Below are 20,553 nucleotides of genomic sequence, written 5' to 3' on the forward strand. Positions count from 1 at the left end.
ACACTTTGGCTTCGAGGCCTAGATGCGCAGCCCAGCGTAGAGGCCCACATATCCCATCAGCGTAAGCACATCACTGGGATCACAATGAACATGTAGTATTTTCATTGATAGTAATGGTGAGCTCCGTTTGTACAGAGCTTCAATTACTATCAATGAAAATACCCCCAAAAACACAAAACATAAATAAAGAAAACACCTCGCATATTTAAAATTAATTGAAATTGAATTAAATTAAATGTTTTAGAAAAATATATATTTTTTGAATTTTTTTTCATCTGTTTTAATAGGGTTAAAAATAAACTTACCTTTATGGACAGGGTTTTAAATATAAAAATTAGTGATAAAATTTAATGTTTCTATCTTTTAAAACTCTTTATTGCTGGTAAAAGCAGGCCTTACACCTGTTTTTACCAGGCGTAAGAGTTTTGAGGACATTTGCTGGGCAGGAGTTGGTCAAATAGCCCAACTCTCTGCCCGCGGAGGCCCTTTACTTTCGTATGCGTTGGATCTGTCAAAAAATTTTTTTGACAGATTGCAAGAGCCGGGTTTAGGTGCATGCGCTTCGTGCGCTTAAGCCCGGAATTTACGAGGCCTCTTCGGGCGTGTGCACACATCGCACGCACCCGGAGAGGCAGCAATTTTGTTTTGAATGTGTTGACGCCTTTCAACAGATGTAGTTTAATGTAACTGGGCTTTTGGTTAAGTAAAAGCCTTTTTTAAGTGAGCTCAAAATTCTAACAAAATGTAAAAAGAATGCTGCTAAACAAGGTTTTCAGTTTTATTTTTGACAAACTGAATTCTTCATTGATTTTCTTCATATTGAGTAATACGATAGGGCACTTATTTGATTAGAAATTTGCATCCCTCAACTATATTTTGTCTCCCTTCTGGATACTCCAGCATTTCTCACCTCTCTGCCTCTCACCATAGAAAATTAATCTCCAGTTTGCTTTCTTCTATAGGCAGCATTGAAATTATTGCTACTCACATAATTGGAAACCTTCTGTTCATATAATGTGTATTTTTAAGGATGTGTTAGCTTGTCTTTTAAAATCTGTATCTGCCCCGCCCTCCCCCCCCCTCCCCAGATCCTCTGTAATGTGATGTGCCTCAGAATACGGAAGACAGCCTGTCCCAGCTCACACAGTAAGGCTGCTAGTGGTGTGAAAAAGTGATGCTTTTGGATATCCATATTCATTTTTTGTCTTGTGCCCCTACTCCAAAGAACTGAGGATGGAGCGATCAAAAGAGACGTGAAGAAACGTCCTTTGCGGAATTGAAAGAAAGCAATTTCTTCATCAGACTTTATTCATCAGAAACAAGCCAGTGGATATATGCCACCAAGGTTGTGGAAAATGTATCAAGATAATAGATTTGATCCCTGACCTCTTGCAAAGATTGTCTGGAGGTTGGGCATTAATGAAGAAAGGTATATTTATTAGTGGAGAAAGGTATCACTTTGAAAGAAGCAAGCACAATTTGTAGAGGGTAACAAATTAAGAAATACTAACTATCTTTAAGGTATAATCTACATTAACAACTTCCAGACGCCTACTTTCCGATCCTTTTCCTCTGAACAGAAGAAAAAGAGTACTTTCCACTTCAAACACACAATTGCAGATGCACATAACCAAGAAATAACACCTAACTCTCAGAATCTTACAGCACAGGAGGCCATTCAGCCCATCGTGCCTGTGCTGGCTCTTTGAAAGCGCTCTCCAATTAGCCCCACTTCCCTGAACATTCCTTATAGCCCAGCAAAATGTTCCTTTTCAAATATATATCCAATTCCCTTTTGAAAGCCACAATTGAATCCACTTTCACGGCCCTTTCAGCTAGTGCATTCCAAATCATAACAACTCGCTGTGTAAATTAAATCTCATCTCTCCTCTGGTTCTGTTAATAATCTTATAAATATTCAGCCCCAGTGGGTCGAATGGCCTCCTGTGCTCTACAATTCTATCTTAAATCTGTGTCCCCTGGTTTTCAAACCAGTTGCCAGGGGAAACAGTTTCTCCTTATTTACTCTTAACAAATTCCCTCATAATTCTGCACACCTTTTTAAGAGAAATTGGAGAGTTATCAAATTATTGACAAAACTTGTCTGAGGAAATTTAGGATTATACCTTTCTGGTGAATTCTTGGGGTAGAATTCCCATGGTTCCCTGATCTTCCACTGTAATATTGGCGGAAGATCAGTGAAAACCTCAGAGAAATGTTTATGCCACTTGTCCCAAGCTTCCATTGATCACACGCTGAAGTTACAGTGGGTGATTGGGAGAACCCTGATGAAAATTACTGGTAAATTGTGCCTAATGTTGGGAATAGACTTGCTATATTAGAAAGGAGTCATGTTGGGGTCATTCATCCAACTGCTATCAAAACCCCTTCCTTGTAAATGGCGATAAAGAACAAGAAGGCACTATACAGAGCCAAGAAAGGAAATTTGTATAGCTCAAAGACTCAAATTCTTGTGAATTGCTTCAGGAAATTTATCAATTTACCTACCATGGGTATGGAACACTTTAAAGAATTGTTAAAGTAATTAAAATTGCCAAAATGAATAATTGCACGAGTAATTTATGCAAAATACTTTAAAAATATTTATTAGTATTCTGTGATTTGTTCAAGGGGGAAATACTGATACTTGTGTTTACCTATATCTTATTAAAGAAATTCCTATAACCGAGGTTGACTTTCCCTTCTAGGACCATACAGTAAAGTCTGGAGGACCATAGAGTAAGATTTCGACTTCAATAACTTGATGGGCTTGTTTTATTGTTGTATGAAAGATACTTATATTGGAAAAAAATGTAGCTTAAGATCCGTCAGTCAGTTAAAAAGCATAAATTACGCAATAGGGATGAAATAACCTCTGCAATCTTAGCAACTGTGTAACAATACTCTTGTTTTTGTATTAGGCTCCAATTCTGATGGTTAATGCAAAATCAGTACAGGCTTGTATGTTCTTCAGATTAACAATAAAACTTTGAAACATCCACATCTCATGAAATGTGTTTTATATTGATTTATATAGGTAATGGGTTGTAGTTGATGGTAAGAGCCATGTTAATTCTAATAATCTGCAGAAAGCAATAACCACTAATAGCTGCTTGGTGATACTAATGATTTCCAGATATCAACCTCTGAGTGATATATTTGTACTGGTCTCCTTATGTTCTGTACCAAAATCATGCTATCACCTCTCTTTGTGCTCCAGTTGAATGATAGGCAATCAAAAAACAACAGTATGTCTTACAAAAATAGAATGTAATGCAGTTTGTCAGAATTATCTCATCTGGTCTATTAAACTACTAGTGATTGAACTTCAAATTGGGTCTCCAGGCATTAAGTGTATTGAACATATTTTAATGAACTTTATACCCCTGCCATAATTAAATATTTGGGACATGATATGCATTATCATGAACCATAATCAAGGACAGTGATGTATCACCGCGAAAGAGGTGACATTAATCCTTAGCATGTTTTCAGGGTTGTCTCAAAAATGCTTAAAACAAATGGGTCACTTTTAGAAGTGCAGTCACTGTTTTGGAGCAGTATTAACAAACTTGTTTAAATGTAAGGCATCAATCCAATTCTTAATAAAGGGATGTTTTGTCAGGAAAGTTATCACCCTGGTGTCTGCAAGTATTATAATTTCTACACGTTCACTTTTATGTACCAATGATGATGGCAAACAGCTTTTTTCCGCTGATGGATATGCTTGAATGCTACATCTGGGTGCTCTGCCTTGGTTAAAATCCTTAAATCTTCACAACCCATGAATTAGCAATATGTTTATGTATAATCCTCATTATATGGTCACATTTCACTGATTCATGCTAAATCATTTTTAGAGCGTTCATAATTACAAGATAGGAATTTGCAAATAAATTACAAATGTATTTGAAACTTACTGAATGATGTTTGTGGGGTTTTTCTCCCTCCAGTGCCTATACTAGAAATCTAGGTGCGGTTTCTACTTGAACATAACTTGGAATACATTTTATTAGTGAAGAAAATCACACCATTAGTTCTAGAAAATAGCCAGTTCAAATATGATCAAAGCAAGCAGCAATTCCAGGAGTGAAACAAAGGCAATTTAGCTAACATTGTACGTTTACTGTTAAATTGAGATTGAATTTTGGTGCATCATACACATAGATTTGATTTGGCTGCAAAGGAAGAAAATTGTAGCTGACTGGATACAGCTAGATAAAGAATTACCATACCTCATTTAACATCAATTGGAAATCCAAAATATTTGCACAGGTTCTCCCTGTTGGAAGGTTACTACAGCTGTGCTCTAGGTATTCATTTTTAAACGGCCTTCTCAACTTGTCCTGCCACTTTCAAAAATGTATGTACATACGCCCCCAAATCTCTGTTCATGCACCCCTTTTAAAATTGTATCATTTAGTTCATATACCCTCCTCATCCTACCAAAATGTATCACTTCACATTTCTCTTAAATTTCATCTGCAATGTGTCTGCCCAGTTCACCATAAGAACAGAAGAAATAGGAGCAGAAGTAGGCCATTTGACCCCTCGAGCCTGCTCCACCATTCAACAAGATCATGGCTGATCTGATCTTGGCCTCAACTCCACTTCCCTGCCCACTCCCCATAACCCTTGACTCCCTTATCATTCAAAAATCTGTCTATCTCCACCTTAAGGCCCAAGTTTCCACATGATTTGCTCCTGATTTTTAGGAGCAACTGGTGTAGAACGGAGTATCTTAGAAATCGGAATTCTCCACATTTAGTTTGCTCCAGTTCTAGTCAGTTGGAACAGTTTCACTTTGGAACAGAATTTTTTTTTCAAAAGGGGGCGTGTCCGGCCACTTACGCCTGATTTCAAAGTTTCGTGAGTGAAAACTTACTCCAAACTAACTTAGAATGGAGTAAGTGAAGATTTTTGTACACTCGAAAAAACCTTGTCTACACTTTAGAAAATCAGGCATAGGTTACAAATTAGGTGTAGGGAACGAGGTGGGGAGGGGGGGAAGGGAAGTCATTAAATTCTACAATCAATCCTTAGTTATACTTATACAAATATTATACAAATAAATCCAACCTGAATAAAAATTTATAAGCAAAGAAAAGATTAAATAAACCATGTTTCTACCTGTGTGAAAGTGCTTCAGGCAGGCCTTTCATGTTGGAGACAGGCAGGGGTGTGGCGTCAGTGTCTCGACGGCAGCAAGCAGCAAGCTTCGAGCTGAGCTGCAGTGTTTGAGGCAGGCCTACATTCTCTTCGTGGCTGGCCGCGAAGAAGCAACACCGGACGGACCCGAGGCCATTCGGCCATGAGATATCAGCGGCTGGCCAGCAGCCGAAGAATCAGCTGACCGATGTGAGGCCATTCGGCCATGAGATAGCAGCGGCGTCAGTGGCTGGCCGGCAGCTGAAGAATCAACGCAGGACACACGCAGCTCATTAAGGTTCTTGAGGCCATTCGGCCACGCTTTAGAGGCGGCGTCAGTGGCTGGCCGGCAGCCAAAGAATCAGCAGCGGACGGACGTGAGGCCATTCGGCCATAGGATATCAGCGGCGTCAGTGGCTGGCCGGTAGCCAAAGATACAGCAGCAGCCTTCGAGCTGTGAGGGGGACTGAGGCCATTTGGACAAGGAGAGGCAGCCACATCGACAGTTTTATATTTAAATTTGCAGAATGGGTGCTGCATTGTCAACACCACGTATTATTGCAAAGTTGAATTGGCACTCTTATTTCTCCAAACATACAGTCCTTAATTTGCATGCACCAATGCAGCCCCGGTTCTGCAAGTTTAGCAGTGAAAAGCTGAACTCACTGATTTCAGCAGGTGATATATTCAGCAGTGCTGCTAAAAGCACTCCCTCACACACAGAAATATCAAAAAATATTAAATTACAAGCCTTTGCAGGGGTCCAAGAAACAAATCTTCACTTTTTCTGCAGTACTTTTAAAAATGGCCGAGTGGCAATGTTTGTGTGAGACTGCGCATGCGCGCATGCTCCAACGTGCACGCGCAGGGTTGCCGGCACCACGAAGGCTAATTTAAATTGTACCCGCCCCCTGCTACTTAGAAAATCGGCACGAGTGTTAGGCTCCGCCCCCTGCTGCGAAGAGCGCGCCGCGCCAAGCAGACATCGAACTCCAAGGAGCTCGAGAATATCGGACTTTTTTTTAGGCGCAGTTTTCGGCGGGAAAAACAGGCGCCCAGCTCGGAGGTGCGCCGTTTTCGCCGCGGGACGAAACTTGGGGCCTAAATATGTTCAATGACCCAGCCTCCACAGCTCTCTGGGGTAGAGAATTCCAAAGATTCACAACCCTCTGAGAGAAGAAATTCCTCTTCATTTCTGTTTTAAATGGGCAACCCCTTATTCTGAAAGTGGCCTAAATTTTCCCCAGTACTGGCTGCCGTTTATTCGGCGCCCAGTGAGTTTTTTGGCACCAAAGGCCAATTCAAAGATTCTCTAGTGTTGGGGCAATGGCGAGTAATACCAGCATCAGAATGTTTGGTGCCAAACATTCTGCCACTGGTGTACCTGTGAAGAAGGCTCCCGCGCCATTTCTGGGCTTATGGTCAAGTTTCCACCCTGTGAAACTGTTTAACCCGGCGCACAGAGTCTATAATCACCATAGGAAAAAACCCTACCTTCAGTTGGGGAAACCCGCGCTGGCCCGCTCCTAACCCCGGCCAAATGGACTCCCTCGCTAAAACTTTAACTATCAGCACAATATAATATACATCACCAGTACCTAACTATAAAAATAACAATGTTAAATGAAAACTTACCAAGAATGCTGTCCCTGTGATGTTAAACTGTATTCAGGCCATAAAAAAAATAATTTTCACCTTTTCCCATCGATGTTTCTGGGTCCCAAGATCAACCAAAATCTTCAAAAATTCTTCAAAGTTAATCCATCTTCCGAGACATCCACCAGGTTTTGCAAAGAAACTGGCAAAATAAAGATTTCCTCTGAGAGCAGCAAGGGCTGCATTCTGCCGTTTTTCCTCCTTGACTGCAGCCGCTGCTAGCCCCTGGCCAAAAGTCCTCTACCCAAGCGACCCGCTGCTATCCCAGGCCAAAGGTCTACACACACAAGACAGTGTAAGACACTCCAGGCTCAGGAAAAAGCAGCAGTGATTTCTAATATATTACATTATTATTAAATAATCCCACCACAAATCTTTAATGTTTAAATAAAGTGCTGGAGTGCTTAGGTGGACAATAATGTACGACAATATATTTGTGGGGATATTAATTTACATGTTTCTATGTTTCTATGTTTCTATACAAAGTTGTTCATGGATCTTATAACGCTGGGTCAGGGTCTCTGATACATGCACCAGAAAAAGTTAGGATCCATGAACCCCTTAGTAGTGGAACATGCCCCTGTATCATTTACATAGAAACATAGAAATTAGGTGCAGGAGCAGGCCATTTGGCCCTTCGAGCCTGCACCGCCATTCAATAAGATCATGGCTGGTCATTCACCCTCAGTACCCGTTTCCTGCTTTCTCTCCATACCCCTTGATCCCTTTGGCCATAAGGGCCATATCTAACTCCCTTTTGAATATATCTAATGAACTGGCCTCAACAACTTTCTGCTGTAGAGAATTCCACAGGTTAACCACTCTCTGAGTGAAGAAGTTTCTCCTTATCTCGGTCCTAAATGGCTTACCCCTTATTCTTACCCCTGGTTCTGGAACTCCCCAGCAACGGTAACATTCTTCCTGCCTCTAACCTGTCCAATCCCGTCAGAATTTTATATGTTTCTATGAGATCCCCTCTTATTCTTCTAAACTCCAGTGGATACAAGCCCAGTTGATTCAGTCTCTCCTCATATGTCAGTCCTGCCATCCTGGGAATCAATCTGGTGAACCTTTGTTGTACTCCCTCAATAGCAAGAACGTCCTTCCTCAGATTAGGGGACCAAAACTGAACACAATATTCCAGGTGTGGCCTCACCAAGGCTCTGTACAACTGCAGTAAGACCTCCTTGCTCCTATATTCAAATCCCCTAGCTATGAAGGCCAACATGCCATTTGCCTTCTTCACCGCCTGCTGTACCTACATGCCAAACTTCAATGACTGATGTACCATGACACCCAGGTCTCGTTGCACCTCCCCTTTTCCTAATCTGTCACCATTCAGATAATATTCTGTCTTCCTGTTTTTGACAGCAAAGTGCATAACCTCACATTTATCCACATTATACTGCATCTGCCATGCATTTGCCCACTCACCTAACCTGTCCAAGTCACCCTGCAGTCTCTTAAACTAATATGTTCCAAGGGTTGAGGCCATTTTACATGTTGTGTCCATCCCTTTATCCTATAATATGTTTGAGGCAGCATTAAGGAATGAAGTGCAGAAGTCAGGTTAACAGTCCAAAATAAATATGTTTATTAAACATTTGTACAGCACAGTGGTAATTAGCTTAACATGACTTATATTGAAACCTTCGTACCTTTAGAAACTTTAATGATTTTAGTGGCAACCGTTATAAAAAGCAATCAACCAGATCAATCAAGAAACAAATACGCAAGCCATCAATCCTCCTCCTTAGCGCTGTGCACCAATCCTGCCCCAGTAGATGCCGCTACAGTCACTGCTTGTCCGAGGTCCTGACACTTCTTTTTCAGCTGCGTACCAGTTCTTGGGGTCATGGACATTCCATTAAACTCGACTGCGACCTGGACCCAAACTTTTGCGAGTACAGAGGGTTTAAGTTTCTTTTTACCGAAGCTCCCCTTGTTTTCAATAACTTCCCACGTACTCGCAATTAAGTCTACCAGGGGCTCAATTTCTTCCGCGAGAAATCTCTTCACCCTGACTGCTTCCCCTTCTCCGGCTCCATCTCTGCACCTTTCACCTTCTCTGCGCCCTTCCATTGCAGCCATCTCGTGATCCAATCTATATTTCCTACCTGAAAATCCACCTCTGCCACCAAAGGTGATCCACACGGTCCCCATGTGCTGTTTTTATACATTATACAGCGCACGCGCAGGTTTGTTTTATGTGCATGTGCAAACCGCGCATGTGCCATGCATTTTTTTTTAAATTTCTTTGCTTGTTTTTTTCCAGCACATGCACTGTGCAGTTCTGGCACACACTTGAAGCCATGCCCTGCAAGTTCAGCTCAGGTAGCGTGGCGTTAGAAGGTGCGCATGGTGGAAGGAGACTTCGGTTTTTATTTTCAGCGCTGAGGGGCCAAATAAAAACAGGTGTCTAGGTAAGTGAGCGCCATTATTTATTTTTAGGGGAACTTGGGTCCTTTGCTCCCTCGTTCAAGATTCCCCCAAGAGGCAAAACATTCTGCATCTGCCCTGTCAAGCCCCCTTAGAATCTTATATGTTTCAATAAGACCACCTCTCATTCTTTTAAATTCCAATGAATATAGACCCAATCTGCTCAACCTTTCTTCATAAGACAACCCCTTCATCTCAGGAATCAACCTCGTGAACCTTCTCTGAACTGCCTCCAATGCAAGTATATCCCTCCTTAAATAAGGAGACAAAAACTGCATGCAATACTCCAGGTGTGGTCTCACCAATACCCTGTACAGTTATAGCAGGACTTCCCTACTTTTATACTCCATCCCCCTTGCAATAAAGGCCGACATTCCATTTGCCTTCCTAATTACTTGATGTACCTGCATGCTAACTTTTTGTGTTTCATGTACAAGGACTCCCAGATCCCTCTGTACCTCAGCGTTTTGCAATTTCTCCCCACTTAAATAATAATTTGCTTTTTTATTTTTCCTAATAAAGTGGATAACCTCACATTTTCCCACATTATACTCCATCTGCCAAATTTTTGCCTACTCACTGAGCTTATCTATATCCTTTGCAGATTCTTTGCATCCTCCCCACAACTTGCTTTCCCACATATCTTTGTATCATCAGCAAATTTGGTTACATTACACTCAGTCCCTTCATCCAAGTCATTAATATAGATTGTAAATAGTTGAGGCCCCGGCACTGATCCGTGTGGCACCCCACTAGTCACTGTTTGCCAACCTGAGAATGACCCATTTATCCCAACACTCTGTTTTCTGTTAGGCAGCCAATTCTCTATTCAAGCCCTGCTTGATGGTTTGCACTGCTCTCTCTGCCTGACCATTGGACGCTGGTTTAAACGGGGCAGATGTGACATGTTTGATCCCGTTGCGGATCATGAATTCTTTGAACGCAACACTGGTAAATCATGGCTTGTTGTCACTAACCAGGATATCGGGTAGGCCATGTGTGGCAAACATGGCCCGCAGGCTTTCAGTAGTGGCAGCGGACGTGCTAGCAGACATTATCTGACATTCAATCCACTTGGAGTACGCGTCTACAACCACAAGGAACATTTTACCCAAGAACGGACCTGCATAGTCGACGTGTACCCTAGACCACGGTTTGGAGGGCCAAGACCATAAACTTATTACACAATTCCTTTATCCAAATCATTGATGTATATTGTAAAGAGCTGGGGTCCCAGCACTGAGCCCTGCGGCACTCCACTAGTCACTGCCTGCCATTCTGAAAAGGACCCGTTTATCCCGACTCTCTGCTTCCTGTCTGCCAACCAGTTCTCTATGCATGTCAGTATATTACCCCCAATACCATGTGCTTTGATTTTGCACACCAATCTCTTGTGTGGGACCTTGTCAAAAGCCTTTTGAAAGTCCAAATACACCACATCCACTGGTTCTCCATTGTCCACTCTACTAGTTACATCCTCAAAAAATTCCAGAAGATTTGTCAAGCATGATTTCCCTTTCATAAATCCATGCTGACTTGGACCGATCCTGTCACTGCTTTCCAAATGCGCTGCTATTTCATCTTTAATAATTGATTCCAACATTTTCCCCACTACTGATGTCAGGCTAACCGATCTATAATTACCTGCTTTCTCTCTCCCTCCCTTTTTAAAAAGTGGTGTTAAATTAGCTACCCTCCAGTCCATAGGAACTGATCCAGAGTCGATAGACTGTTGGAAAATGATCATCAATGCATCCACTATTTCTATGGCCACTTCCTTAAGTACTCTGGGATGCAGACTATCAGGCCCCGGGGATTTATCGGCCTTCAATCCCATCAATTTCCCGAACACAATTTCCTACTTAATAAGGATATCCTTCAGTTCCTCCTTCTCACTAGTTCCCTTTTTTAGATCTCCTCAGTACTTTCCATATTCAGCTTTGTTCTCTACTATATCATGCATCTAAAAATTGTCATCAGCCTCCTTTTTCTATCTCATTTTATCCTCTATATTTTTAGTCATCCAGGATGCTCTAGCTTTGGATGACTTGCAATTCCCCCTCATAGGAACGTGTCCACTCTGTACCCGAACCATCTCCTCTCTTAAGGCCTCCCATTGTTCAGTTACTGTTTTGCTTACCAATTTTTGATTCTAATTCACCTGGGCTAAATCCCTTTTCAACTCACTGAAGTTAACCCTCCTCCAGTTAAGTTTTGATTGTACCTTGCCCTTTTCCATAACTATTCGAAACCTGATGTTATGATCATCGTTCCCCAATAATTGAAGGGGAAAAAATACAGGGTTATGGGGAAAGACCAGGGGAGTGAAAATAATTGGATAGCTCTACCAAAGGGCCAGCACATGCACGATGGGCCGAATGGCTTCCTTCTACGCTGTGTGATTCTATGAAATTCTGCTTTGCGAATGCACAATAACACCTTTAACGTTAAAAAAATCAAGCGAAATCATGAGCATGTTTGGGCCGAAACTGCCCCTCTCCTTAAGGCCTGTTGCCACCGCAAATTGGCAGCCACGCTGCAGAGTGGAGTGGCCGCTGACTTTTGGTGGAATGGCTGCTGATTGCCCAATTATCCTCCCGAGGTTTCCTGGCGGTGCCCCGATCCGCCCCCCCTTACCGCTCCGCTGCTGCCGATCTGCGGTATGCACGTCATCACCGTGTGTACTGCCGATCTACCCCCCCCTCCCCCCATCCCTGATGGTGACATTCCCCTCCGAAAATCTTCAGCCCGCCCGGCGGTGCAAAAACAAGTTTTCACCCGGTGGTCCAGTGAGGCTGAGGCCTTCTACAGCATAGGTGTGACTTCCCTTAAAGGGGAGAGCGAACTGCCGCTGCCACCATGTTTGTTTTTCTGTCAGCTGACTGGCAGGTCAGCCCAACTAATATGACCCCAGGTTCGGCCGGGTCGCCAACAGGCAATCTGGCACTCCCTCTTGAGTGCCAGACCACTGGCCCAGCCAAAACACTCCCTGGTGGCCCAGTGGTCTGAAGTTTTAAAAGCATGGAGACTCTCTTCTTTAAGTGAAGGGGAGAGCCGTGGTGACATCATCGCGGTGGTGACTCCACACCGCCCCCAATTTCCGCCCCTCAGTTGCTGTCACGGCTTCGGGCGGGGTGGCAATTTGTACCCCGTTCTTTTCAAACATGTCACCTGCGTGTTCTGTTCTGTTTGCTGTAGTTTGTAGAGATTCTTTTTAAATAGACTCTGTTTGCTGAGTAAATAGATTGTTTACTGTAGTGTGCTGTTTAAATAGACTCTGTTAGCTGAGTAAATCGACCCTTTTGTAAAATAGATTGCTTGCTGTAAGTCCTGCCTTAAGTCCCACTCCACCTCCAACTCATTGGCTGATACAGTGCAACTTATTGGCTGACACAGTGGTGTCAATAGACCATTCGGTCCAGGTATTGGAGGTTGTAAATATTATGTTATTACCCAATGTGTAATGCATTCTCTAATACACATTTTGAATTGTTACAAATAAGATTTGGTTTTGTTTTTAATTTGTGAACTAACTAGATAATTTTGCGGAAACTATCTTGTAACACAGTTATCATCCTTTATCTTCTTTATATTCCAGTTTGGGTATTGGCAAATTAGATATTTTGATTCAAATCTTTTAATAAAGGAGAGTTAACTTTTTTCTCCAATCTATGATATTCCTAACCATATTACCCTTATCCCACATTACAATGTACATACACCCATCGCTATAGTGCACACAAAATGCATCAAAAAATAGCATCCATTCAGCCTGGAAATATTCTGTTTAATGAAACCAATTAAAACAGTGAATTTTCTGTCTGATGCTGTTTAAAGAATTAGAAACTCTGACTCATGCAGTGAAAAGAAATGTATAGATACAAAGGTCGTTTGAACAAGGTTAAAATATTTTCATTGACAGTTTGCTCTTGGCATGAGTGATGTATTGCTGCATGTCAGACCCTTTTCTAATAACATTTATCTTACTGCTGCAGTACCTTCTGTGAATCCAAATTTAATAAATTAGGTTCTTGCAATTTTTTTCTGGTAGAGATAACCAAATAGTACGATTTACATTCAATTCATCTGACAGAAGCCCAGTGTTGAACATTTGTTGGATATACCTCTGCAAGTAATTTGATTTCTATTGCCCCCATAACTGAGGCTTAACTTGTTTTTATCTGATGATCGCAGTTGTTTTTGTTAAGTTTTGGTAAATTAGTGCTCTGAGTAAACTGATGTCACTTTTTTTACTCTATATGTCCTTGAATGCTGCTTCTATTTTCAGGAGCTGGATTGAGTTGTCAAGTTGTTTGGTATTTAATTAAAATTATCTTAATTGATCTACAGTTGTGTTCTTTCTCAGTCAAATGGTTCATGTTAAGAATTCAAACTGTAGTCTTACAAATGCAAAAACTTTTGTTGAGTTTTTACCAGTCCTGATTGATTATTTAGAAAGAATTCTGCCCGCAGAATTGTTCTGCAATTGAATATACCCTAATTGCTAATTCCAGAAAATAAATAACTTAAATTGGATGACTAGCTCTATTTACACACTAAATTAGAATCTAGTTGACAAAATAAAGAAATGGTGCAGGGAAATTCCTGGTACTCTGGGCTGACTAATTTTTAAAGTTTTCAGGTCATGCTTGCCGATAATGAAAAAAGTAAGAATGTAACAGTAATAGAGCTACTTAACAGTAGTTTTAGTAGTGTGGCATTAATTTCAAATTCCCTAAATATAAACTTTAAAGGTACAATTGTATTTAGAAATGTATTTTGTACACAGTAATTTAAATCATCTGCTTGCTGGCCATCATTCTTTTTTCTTTTCTTATTCTACATCTGTTATTTTTAAAGTTAATTTTGTTTATTCTCTTCTTAATCTATCTTGTCTAATCTTAAAACTCACTTTAAAATATTTTACTTATCTTTCTTTTTTCTTCGAGCTTCCACTGTATATTTTGCAGATGGGGGAAACTAAAAATAAAAGTTTACAATGGCTGACAACTGGATTCAAAGGCCATGTTTTCAGCCAGCTGAAAGCCCGCTTTTAGCACTATGTAAAAATATCCTAAACTGGTAAGGGTGTTGGGAAAGATGATCAGAAGCCTGGTTAAAAAGCCAGTTTTGAGAAGGTTTTTAAAGGTGCAGCTGGAAATGGAGAGATGGGGAAGGCTAGTGATGGGGGTTGAGGAACTGTGAGATAGTTCTGCTATTGAGGGTGGCTGAAGAAAAAGATCAGAGTCAGAGGAGTGAAGTGTACAGACGAGGGGAGATAAGGCCGGAGAAGGTTGCAAACATAGGATGGGTTGAGGGCATGGAGGGATTTGAAGCAGAGGACAAAGATTTGAAATGTGATGCTTGGATGACAGAAAGACAATGAGGACAATGTAGGTCAATAAGGATGGGAATAATGGGCAAGCAGGACTTAATATGGGGCAGGATATAGGTGGATGGGTTTTAAATCAGTTGGAGTTTATGGAGAGTGGTGGATGGGAAGTCAGCATGGAGAACATTTTAGAACCTGTATCTATGAATCTAGCGACAGTAAATTCAAATATAAGGGTTTCAGAAGCAATGGGGCTGAAGCCGGGATAGAGTCAGCTGATGTTGCAGCAGTGGTAAAAGCCAGTCCTGTGCAGAGATACTGTTATATATGTAAACTTTATAATAGTGTAAGACCTGCCACCAGGGGAGCACCTGTTGGAGGCCCAAGGGTCACCTGCACGCCTCGTGCAAGCAAGTATAAAAGGTTGTCTGCCATGCTGATTCTTCACTCTGGAGTTTGATTAAAGAGACTAAGGTCACATCAGTTTGAACTTAAAGCACACAGTCTTGTGGAGTTAATCTAAATTTAAGAATCGGCGACGAGTAACAGATCACGAACTTTCACGTGGTTATGGCTGCCGTTGGTATTCTTGAGAGATTTGTTGAGGGTGATGATTGGGAAGCCTTCATTGAGCATCTTGACCAGTGCTTCGTGGCCAACGAGCTGGATACGGACAGTAACACGGTCAAGCGCAGGGCGATTCTCCTCACTGTTTGTGGGTCCACGATATATGGCCTCATCAAAAATCTGCTAGCACCGACGAAACTAATGGACAAGACAAAGGCAGAGTTGTGTATGCTGGTTCGGGAACACCTCAAGCCAAAGGAGAGCATCTTAATGGCCAGGTATCGCTTTTATACGCACCATCGCTCCAAGGTCCAGGATGTGGCGAGCTATGTCACCGACCTAAGATGCCTTGCGGGACCGTGCGAATTTGCTGGATTTTTGGGGGCAATGTTGCGGGATCTTTTCGTGCTTGGAATCGGCCACGAGGTCATTCTTCACAAATTGCTGTTTGACGAATCCCTAGATCTGAGCAAGGCCATCACGATAGCCCAGGCTTACATGTCCACGAATGACAACACTAAGCAGATATCTTTTCAACACCAAAGCTCACCAGCAAGTACTGTGCATAAAATAACGCCTTCAGCAGGCAGAACTGTACATGGCAGGGCCTACACACCTGCAGAGGCCAGGCCTAGGATGACTCAGAGTCCGCCGTGGGGCGTGAATGCAAATCCATTAACACCATGTTGGCACTGCAGGGGTAATCATAGAGCCTATCAATGTCGATTCAAGCACTACGTGTGCAAAGGCTGAGGAACAATGGGGCACCTCCAGCGAATGTGCAGACGTGCTGCGACTCACCATGTGGCAGAGTCGGCAGAAGATGACCGATCCGGCGCGGATCACGCTGAACGAGTAAGAGAGGCAACTCAACCCGAGGTTGAAGAGAAAGTGTATGGGCTACACACCTTCACCACCAAAAGCCCTCTGATAATGTTGAAAGTCAAATTAAACGGCATTCCAGTTTCCATGGAGTTGGACACGGGGGCGAATCAGCCAATTATGAGCCAGAAGGCTTTTGAGAAACTGTGGGGCAACAAGGCACAAAGACCAAACTAAGCCCGATTCATACAAAGCTGCGCACTTACACCAGAGAGCTCATACCAGTCATTGGCAGTGCGGCAGTGAAGGCATCGTACGATGGAGCTGTGCATGATTTATCACTGTGGATTGTACCAGGCGATGGCCCAACGCTGTTCGGCAGAAGCTGGCTAGGAAAGATCCGATGGAACTGGGACAACATCAAAGCGCTGTCTTCGGTGGATGATGCCTCGTGCGCTCAAGTGCTAAACAAATTTCTGTCGCCATTTGAGCCAGGCATCTTTACAGGCGCCAAAGTGCAGATCCCTCTAGTCCCTGATGCATGGCCCATTCATCACAAGGCCCAAGCGGTTCCATATATGATATGGGAGAAAGTCGAGATCGAACTGGACAGACTTCAACGAGGAGGAATTATATCGCCAGTCGAGTTCAACGAGTGGGCCAGTCCAATTGTTCCGGTGTTGAAAAGCGATGGCACGGTCAGAATCTGCAGAGACTACAAAGTAATTATCAACCAAGTCTCGTTACAGGACCAGTACCCACTACCCAAAGCGGAGGACCTGTTCGCAACGTTAAATGGGGGAAAGTCGTTCTCCAAGCTGGATCTAACCTCTGCTTACATGACACAGGAGCTGGTTGAATATTCGAAAAGATTGACATGCATCAACACGCAGAAAGGACTGTTCATATACTACAGATGCCCTTTTGGGATTCGCTTGGCTACTGCCATCTTCCAGAGGAACATGGAGAGTCTGCTGAAATCAGTTCCGCGCACCGTTGTGTTTCAAGACAACATCCTGATCACTGGTCGTGTCACCACCGAACACATGCACAACCTGGAAAATATTCTAAAGCGACTGGACAGAGTGGGACTCCGGCTGAAACGCTCCAAGTGTGTTTTCCTGGCGCCAGAGGTCGAATTTTGGGGGCGAAAGATCGCGACAGACGGCATCAGACCCACGGACTCTAAGATGGAGGCCATCAAGAATGCACCCAGACCACAGAATGTAACGGAGCTGCGTTCGTTCCTGGGATTCCTCAACTATTTCGGTAACTTTCTGCCCGGGTTGAGCACTTTGCTGGAACCTTTGCATTTATTGCTACATAAGGGTGGCGACTGGATTTGGGGTAAATCTCAAGAGACAGCCTGTGAGAAGGCCAGAAACCTGCTATGTTCTAACAAGTTACTTGTATTGTATGTCCCATGTAAACATTTAGTACTAGCTTGTGATGCATCTTCGTACGGGGTCGGTTGTGTGTTACAGCAAGCCAATGTGTCAGGCAAACTGCAACCAGTTGCATATGCGTCCAGAAACTTATCTAAGGCTCAAAGAGCCTACAGTATGGTTGAGAAAGAGGCATTAGCATGTATATACGGGGTTAAGAAAATGCACCAATACCTATTTGGACTCCGGTCTGAGCTCGAAACGACCACAAACCGCTCACTTCGCTGTTTCCAGAAAGCAAAGGTATTAACACCAATGCTTCGTCCCGCATCCAAAGATGGGCACTAACATTGTCTGCGTATGACTATGTAATCCGCCAATGACCAGGCACTGAGAACTGTGCTGATGCCATCAGTCGGCTACCATTGCCCACCACCGGGGTGGAAATGGCGCAACCTGCCGACTAGCTCCTTGTAATAGATGCTTTTGAGACCGAGAGGTCACCCGTCACGGCTCGCCAGATCAGGACCTGGGCTAGCCAGGACTCCGTGCTATCACTAGTAAAAAACTGCGTCCTTAATGGGAGCTGGTCGACAGTTCCCGGGGAAATGCAAGACAAAATGAAGCCCTTTTACTGACGCAAGGATGAAATGTCCATCCAATCGGATTGTCTCCTAGGGGGGAATCGCGTGGTTTTGCCAAAAAGAGGCAGGGAAACGTTTATACGCGACCTACACAATGCCCACCCAGGCATAGTCATGCTGAAGGCTATCGCTAGGTCGCACATTTGGTGGCCCGGCATTGACTCAGAATTGGAGTCATGCGTACACCAATGTAATATTTGCTCACAGTTGAGCAATGCACCAAGGGAGGCCCCACTGAGTCTGTGGTCATGGCCCTCCAAACCACGGTCCAGGGTCCATGTAGATTTCGCTGGCCCCTTTCTCGGAAAGATGCTCCTAGTAGCAGTGGACGCTTTCTCTAAATGGATTGAATGTATAATAATGTCATCATGTACGTCCACTGCCAACATTGAAAGCCTCCAGGCCATGTTCGCCACCCATGGTTTGCCCGATGTCCTTGTTAATGACAATGGACCATATTTCACCAGCTCGGAATTCAATGAGTTCATGACCCGCAATGATATCAAACATGTCAGGTCTGCCCTGTTTAAGCCTGCATCCAATGGTCAAGAGGAACGGGCAGTCCAAACTATCAAACAGAGCTTCAAATGCATGACAGACGGTTCCCTGCAGACCCGGCTATCTCGAATTCTGCTCAGCTACCGGACGTGACCCTACTCACTTACTGGTGTTCCCCCGGCAGAATTGTTAATGAAGACAGCACTCAAAACCAGGCTCTCCTTAGTCCACCGGATCTCAATGATCATGTCGAAACCCGGTGTCACCAGCATAACATGTACCATGATCGCGCGGCTGTATCACGTGACATTGAGGTTAATGACCCTGTGTTTGCTCTTAATTATGGTCATGGTCCCAAATGGGTTGCAGGCACTGTTTTAACCAAGGAGGGGAATAGAGTGTTTGTTGTCAAACTTCTGAATGGACAAATGTGCAGAAAGCATTTGGATCAGACCAAACTGCGATTCACTGAGAACCAAGAACAGTTTGAAGAGGACATTACTATCATTGATCCACCAACGCACACCCAACCAGCAATCGACCTCGCTGTCAACCACGAGGATGAACCCACCATACCCGACTGTCCGATCAGACCAGCCGTGCTGCAGTGCAGCAATCTTCTGACCAACTCACCCATGCCAGGACTTCAACTCAGGCGATCAACCCGGGAATGAAGAGCCCCTGATACCTCAACTTGTAAATAACTTGTATCTAATACTTTGGGGAGAGTGATGTTATATATGTAAACTTTATAATAGTGTAATACCTGCCACCAGGGGAATCCCTGTTGGAAGCCAAAAGGTTACCTGCACCCCTCGTGCAAGCAAGTATAAAAGGTTGTCTGCCATGCTGATTCTTCACTCTGGAGTTTGATTAAAGAGACTAAGGTCCCATCAGTTTGAGCTTACAGCATACAGTCTTGTAGAGTTATTCTGAACATAACAGATACAACATGGGGTTTGAAGCTCAGTTCTCGTTCAAACAGGACACAAAAAGTTTTGCAGTTTGTTTCAGCCTGAATGAATTAGCTGGAAGGGCAATGGATGGTGTGGCAAATAAGCAGAGTTTATGAATCGGAGTTAAAAACAATGGCATCTGTCTTCCTCATGTTCAGATAGAGAAAATGTTGACATCCCTGATTCGATGTCAGACAGGTCGTCTAACAACTCAGGTGGTTGAGAGACATGATAGAGAAGTAGAGCTGGGTGTCATCAGCATACACGTGGAAGCTGACACTGTGCCTGTAAATGATGTTACTAATGAGAATGATGAAGAGGAGGAATTCAAGGCTCCGAAGTGGATGGTGTGTGGGTAGAAGGGAAGCCATTGCTATGTGCTATTTGTGTTTGGATATGAAGTAATATCATAGAATCAGACAACACAGAAGGGGACCATTGTGGCTGTGCTGACAAGGGTAGAACAACACAAGGGTAGTCTCATTAAACTAGACAACAGTAGAGGAAAACACCATGATTAATTACATCAAAATATATGGAGCTGTCCAGAAGAATATGGAGGATCACAGAGAATATCAGTTATGATTTTGATCAAGTCTGTCACAGCAGTGTGAGAAGAGCAGAAGCTGGACTGGAGAGATTCGAACAGGAGGTCAAACATATTGGTCTGGATTTTGCGTTGATAATAATGGTAAGACTAACAGCACTCACTGTCAATATGGAGTAAATCAGACAGCAACTTCCGCCGTCCGCACATACGCATATAAAAGTGGGAAGTTGCTGTCAAAGATAACCTGCTCTGCCACAGGATGTGCTGTAATAGTCCTTGCTGATACACTCAGAACTGAAATCAATGTAATGGCATGAAGTTGCAGTACTCACCCACTAGCAACCTATTAAACAAGCCAAAAAAAGTTAGGGCTGGTGCATTAAGAAGTAAGTGAATTTTTAATGGCGAGATAAATGGCTGTACAACCCCTCTGGCCCTGAAAATTTAATTTTATGTGTGGAGTCTCATTCCTTCAGAATGTAATTAGTGTTGGAGATTTTTTTAAATTACAATTGTGTTTATATTTTTTCTGTGTCTCTTTTATCTTTCTCTGTTA

The sequence above is a fragment of the Pristiophorus japonicus genome, chromosome 1 (genome assembly GCF_044704955.1).
Source record: "Pristiophorus japonicus isolate sPriJap1 chromosome 1, sPriJap1.hap1, whole genome shotgun sequence".
Classification (NCBI taxonomy): domain Eukaryota; kingdom Metazoa; phylum Chordata; class Chondrichthyes; family Pristiophoridae; genus Pristiophorus; species Pristiophorus japonicus.